The sequence below is a fragment of the Ranitomeya imitator genome, chromosome 3 (assembly GCF_032444005.1).
Source record: "Ranitomeya imitator isolate aRanImi1 chromosome 3, aRanImi1.pri, whole genome shotgun sequence".
In the NCBI taxonomy this organism is placed as follows: Eukaryota; Metazoa; Chordata; class Amphibia; order Anura; family Dendrobatidae; genus Ranitomeya; species Ranitomeya imitator.
Genome location: NC_091284.1, coordinates 447348836 through 447355217, shown reverse-complemented (window position 1 = coordinate 447355217; position 6382 = coordinate 447348836).

Below are 6382 nucleotides of genomic sequence, written 5' to 3'. Positions count from 1 at the left end.
TCCCTATTAGAGAGAGGAGATGAATATGAGATATTAAGGTCAAATCCTGTTGAACAGTTTTTGCAAGAACTGAGATCTATTGTAGATCATGGTGTTCTGGATGGAGTGGTTGGTAAGGATGAAAGAGATTTCCTAATTCCTAAGCATCCTGTTTTACCCACCTTTTACTGCCTCCTGAAAATTCAAAAGGGTACAACCCCTCTAAAAGGGAGGCCCATTGTGTCTGGTAATGGCAGTCTTACTGAAAAATTGGGGATTTACGTGGACAAAATCCTTAAACCTTTTGTTGGGTCTTTAAATTCGTTTGTGCGGGATACCACTGACCTTCTGGGCAAATTGGATGGAGTTTTCCTGGACCCAGATATGATAATAGGGAGTATAGAGGTGGAAGCGTTGTACTCCTCTATCCCACATGACATGGGCTTGATGGCTGTGAACTATTACCTGAACACCAGAGGTATACAATACACAAAACACAATGAGTTCATAATGAAGGGTTTGGAGTTCTGCCTTACAAGGATCATCTTTTTGTTTGACAACAAAATCTACCACCAGCTCAGGGGCACTGCGATTGGTAGCCCATGTGCGCCCTCGTATGCAAATTTGCTCCTGGGCTGGTGGGAGGAGACAATTGTGTTTGGGGACTCTACACCATATACCGATGACAGAATAATTCTATGGTTGAGATACATAGATGATATTCTGGTCATCTGGAAGGGCAATATCACTGATTTTGATGAATTTGTTGATGGCTTGAACCAGAACTGCATTGGTCTGCGCTTCACTTTTGAAGCCAGTCCTTCAAAATTGGCCTTTTTGGATATATGCATTGAAAAGGATGGGAATGGAGCTATTTCAACTAGAACCTACAGAATGGGCACAGCAACAATTCCCTCTTGATATGGGAGAGTAACCATCCCATCCCACTCAAGAGAGGCATACCAAAAGGCCAATATTTGAGAATACGGAGAAATTGCTCTAACATGGGTTCTTTTCAAGAACAGGCCAAAGATTTACGGACAAGATTCCTTGAAAGAGGATATCCGAAAGATGTCCTTAACAAGGCATATAAGGAATCAATGAGAAGAGAGAGAAAAGAGTTACTAACCCCGAAACCAAGGGTGGAAGATGACACCACCATCCGTTTCATCACAAGATACTGCACCCCTGAATCCCATGTACTTCTCTCCCTCTTTCCTAACTGCTGGTACGTCTGATCTCCTACTCTGGAATAGCCACTGCACCCCTGAATCCCATGAACTTCTCTCCCTCTTTCCTAACTGCTGGTACGTCTGATCTCCTACTCTGGAATAGCCACTGCACCCCTGAATCCCATGTACTTCTCTCCCTCTGCTCTAAGTGGTACTTTGCTTCTTTTTCCCTGACTTTAATTCCATGTATCATTCTGAAAATTCTCTGACTGCATATTGAGATGGCTGTGCTCCTCACACCTAGCCCCATCTTTTGATCTTATCCTGCCTCTGTCTTCATTTTTGTTGGACAAATGTTGTATTAACTGCAATCTGCTAATTGTCTCCTGCTGTGGACTGTCCTCCACCTCCTTTCCTCCCTCCCTCTCCTCTCACAAGTTGCATGGTGTGGGTCAGATCTGACTTCAGTCAGATGTGACATAATTTCAAGTGACATATTTTAAGTGTATCATCTGAAATATACCAGAAATAGTCCAGAAATCGGCCAGACGGTAAAACTAATCACTGTCTTCTAATTTTACTTGCCTTTCCTTTTCTCCCCTGCTCTTTAACCATGCTCACATTTCTCCCACTGTTTTTTCTCCACTAATCCTCAATCTCCTCCACTAACCCTATACCCTTGCACCTGAAAACCCCATAACTATCTCCCCCTCTCTCTTACCGCCACCTCGCTTCATCTGCAGACCTGCTCTCTAACCTCAGACCTCTACCACCAAATATAATATAAGCCAATCACTCTCCTTCACCCACCTGCTTCTTTCTCTGGTTATTCTCACTGCTGGCGACACATCCCCCAATCCTGCCCCCCCCCTGCCTCACGCCAATCCTTCTCACACTATGAGAAACTATCACAACCCCTCACACTTAAAATCTGTGCCACTGACCCCCACCCCCCTGCTTCCTCTCTCTGGGGCACTTTGGAATACCCGCTCTATATGCAACAAGCTCCATGTGATCCACAATCTCTTTACTTCCCGAAACCTTTCCTTCCTGGCCCTCACTGAGACCTGGCAGACGCCCCCTGACACGGCCTCACCTGCAGCACTGAGCTACGGTGGCCTCCAATTTACCCACACTCCTCGCTCTGGCAACAGACATGATGGAGAAGTGGGTATCCTTCTTTCTAAAAACTGTTCTTTCAACCCTATCCAACCCCCACCCTCCCTTATCCTCCCTTCTTTCGAGGTTCACTCTGTCCGTATCTACTCTCCCTCCAATCTCCAAATGGCTGTCATATACCGACCACCGGGCTCAGCCACTGCCTTCATCGACCAATTCTCCACCTGGATCCTTCACTTTCTCTCTGCTGACATCCCCACCATCATCATGGGTGACTTTAATATCCCTACTGACACCAGCCAGCCAGCAACCTCCAAGCTACTGGCCCTTACTTCATCCTTTGGACTCACTCAGTGGTCCTCTACAGCCACCCACACAGACGGACATACACTAGACCTCATCTTCACCCGCCTCTGTTCCTTATCTAATCTCACAACCTCTCCCTTTCCCCTATCTGACCACCATCTACTTACCTTCTCTTCCTTGTCCTCCTCACCTGCCCTCCATGTCCAGCCATTACCAATTCCTTGCAGAAACCTCGCACATCTAGACATTCACAGACTCTCAGACTCTTTCCTACCCCTGTCCTCCATACCTTCTCTCCATGACACGGACAGCGCCATCACTTTCTATAACTCCACCCTCACATCAGCCATAGACTAAGTCGCCCCTCTCATGCATGGCATAGTGCGACGAACCAATAGGCAACCTTGGCATAAGAATCTCACATAAAAACTTTGACAAGCATCCAGGGTTGCGGAGCGGCGTTGGAAGAAAACACGCCTGCCAGACGACTTCACTGCTTTCAAACAAGCTACATTTGACTTCAAATTAGCCCTCAACAGACCTATTTCACTAACCTTGTATCTTCACTATCCTACAACCCAAAACAACTATTCAGCACATTTACCTCCCTCCTCCGCCCACCACTGCCACCTCCAACTCCCCTCATCTCCTCCGAGGACTTTGCCACCTACTTCAAAAACAAGATCGACCAAACAAGGCAAACCTTTACTGTTACATCACCCCAACCACTCCATATACCAGACCTCTGCCCTTCCCTAATAACCTCCCTCTCCAACATCGCTGAAGCAGAGCTTACTCGCCTCTTTTCCAAATCGCACCTCACACCTGTGCACTTGACCCCATCCCCTCCCACCTGCTCCCCAACCTTACTTACATGCTGTTATGACCTGGTGGTTAGGAGCACCCGGAATGACCTGATAGTTAAACCTCATACAGGACGAGCTCTGGGATGTGGGAGCTCTGCTGACCGCAAGCCCTAATCCTATCACACACACTAGAAATAGCCGTGGAGCGCTCCTGACCAGACCTAGGCGCCTCATCACAGCCTAAGAACTATCTAGCCCTAGAGACAGAAAATAAAGCCTACCTTGCCTCAGAGAAATTCCCCAAAGGTAAAGGAAGCCCCCCACATATATTGACTGTGAGTAAAGATGAAAGTCACAAACGCAGAAATGAAACAGGTTTCAGCAAAGGGAGGCCAGACTTACTAAATAGACAGAGGATAGGAAAGGTAACTTTGCGATCAGCACAAAAACCTACAAAAGACCACGCAGAGTGTGCAAAAAAGACCTCCGCACCGACTCACGGTGCGGAAGGGCCACTCTGCATCCCAGAGCTTCCAGCTAGCAAGACAAAATCATGAAAACCAGCTGGACAAGAAAACAGTGAACAAATAATGACTATCAGGAACTTAGCTTCTGCAGGAGAAGGCAGGTCACCAGAGAGATTCAGGAGCGAACTGAACCAATGCAAAAACATTGACAGCAGGCATGGAGTAACGATCTGAGAGGAGTTAAATAGAGCAGCAAACCAAAGGATAAACCACGTCACCTGTGTAAGGAACCTCCAGCCACCAGAGGGAGCCCATAGACAGAACTCGCCGAAGTACCATTCACGACCACAGGAGGGAGTTCGACAACAGAATTCACAACAGTACCCCCCCCTTGAGGAGGGGTCACCGAACCCTCACCAGAGCCCCCAGGCCGATCAGGATGAGCCAAATGAAAGGCACGAACAAGATCGGCAGCATGAACATCAGAGCCAAAAACCCAGGAATTATCTTCCTGACCATAACCCTTCCACTTGACCAGGTACTGGAGTTTCCGTCTCGAAACACGAGAATCCAAAATCTTCTCCACCACATACTCCAACTCCCCCTCGACCAACACCAGGGCAGGAGGATCAACGGAGGGAACCATAGGCGCCACGCATCTCCGCAACAACGACCCATGGAACACATTATGGATGGCAAAAGAAGCTGGAAGGTCCAAACGAAATGACACAGGATTAAGAACTTCAGAAATCTTATATGGTCCAATAAAACGAGGCTTAAACTTAGGAGAGGAAACCTTCATAGGAACGTGACGAGATGACAACCAAACCAAATCCCCAACCCGAAGTCGGGGATCAACACAACGTCGGCGGTTAGCGAAACGTTGAGCCTTCTCCTGGGACAATGTCAAATTGTCCACCACATGAGTCCAAATCTGCTGCAACCTGTCCACCACCGCATCCACACCAGGACAGTCCGAAGGCTCAACCTGCCCTGAAGGGAAACGAGGATGGAAACCAGAATTACAGAAAAAAGGAGAAACTAAAGTAGCCGAGCTGGCCCGATTATTAAGGGCGAACTCAGGCAAAGGCAAGAAAGACACCCAATCATCCTGATCAGCAGAAACAAAGCATCTCAGATATGTCTCCAAAGTCTGATTAGCTCGTTCGGTTTGGCCATTAGTCTGATGGAAAGCCGAAGAAAAAGACAAATCAATGCCCATCTTAGCGCAAAAGGACCACCAAAACCTCGAAACAAACTGGGAACCTCTGTCCGAGACGATGTTCTCTGGAATGCCATGTAAACGAACCACATGCTGGAAAAACAATGGCACCAAATCAGAGGAGGAAGGCAGTTTAGATAAGGGTACCAAATGGACCATCTTAGAGAAGCGATCACAAACCACCCAAATGACCGACATCTTTTGAGAAACAGGGAGATCAGAAATAAAATCCATGGAAATATGCGTCCAGGGCCTCTTCGGGATCGGCAAGGGCAAAAGCAACCCACTGGCACGAGAACAGCAGGGCTTAGCCCGAGCACAAATCCCACAGGACTGCACAAAAGAACGCACATCCCGTGACAAAGAAGGCCACCAAAAGGATCTAGCCACCAAATCACTGGTACCAAAGATTCCAGGATGACCAGCCAATACTGAACAATGAATCTCCGAGATAACTCTACTAGTCCATCTATCAGGGACAAACAGTTTCTCCGTAGGTAGTGTTGAGCGATACCTTCCGATATCGGAAAGTATCGGTATCGGACAGGATCGGCCGATATTCAAAAAATATCGGATATCGCCGATACCGATACCCGATCCCAATGCAAGTCAATGGGACCAAAATATCTGAATTAAAATAAACCCTTTCTTGCCTTGTAGGTTCATTCTACATGAAGGAAAACAACTAAGAATAATGCCGGATGTATTTGGGGAGGTGGCGGAGACATTAAAGTCATAGAGGTTTATCCCAATCAAATAGAATAGCATGTTTTTTTTTTTTTTTTTTAAGACGTTCGGAGTGACAAAGATATTGACTATGTACTTTTTTTTTTTTTTGTCAGATATTGATGTTTCACTATTCCACGCCCCTCCCCTTCTTTTTTTTCTTTTTTTTTTTACTTTTCCCACACTTTCATCTTCATCATCATCAGCATCTTTGACATCAACTTCTTTTTCACCTTATTCATCTTCTTCTTCATCCTTTACCTTTTTTTTTTTTTATTACATTCTTCATATTCATTTTATTCAACTATTATTATTCTTCCTATTCTACATATTCTTTTTATTCCACTGTTATTATTCTTCCTATTCTACTTCTTCATCATATTCTCATTTGTGACAGGCATTCCCGTAGTTGTTATCTATAAAAGTTGGAAGATTACACCTTCCGTTCTGCCAGTCACAAAAGTTACATTTGTCCGCGTTCAGTTTGGCCTGCAGCATCAGGCTTTATCCAGGGGCACCACGAGGAGGAACGGACTCACCCCCATACACTGCTTAGTCTTCTTCTGCATATAATTTAGATAATAT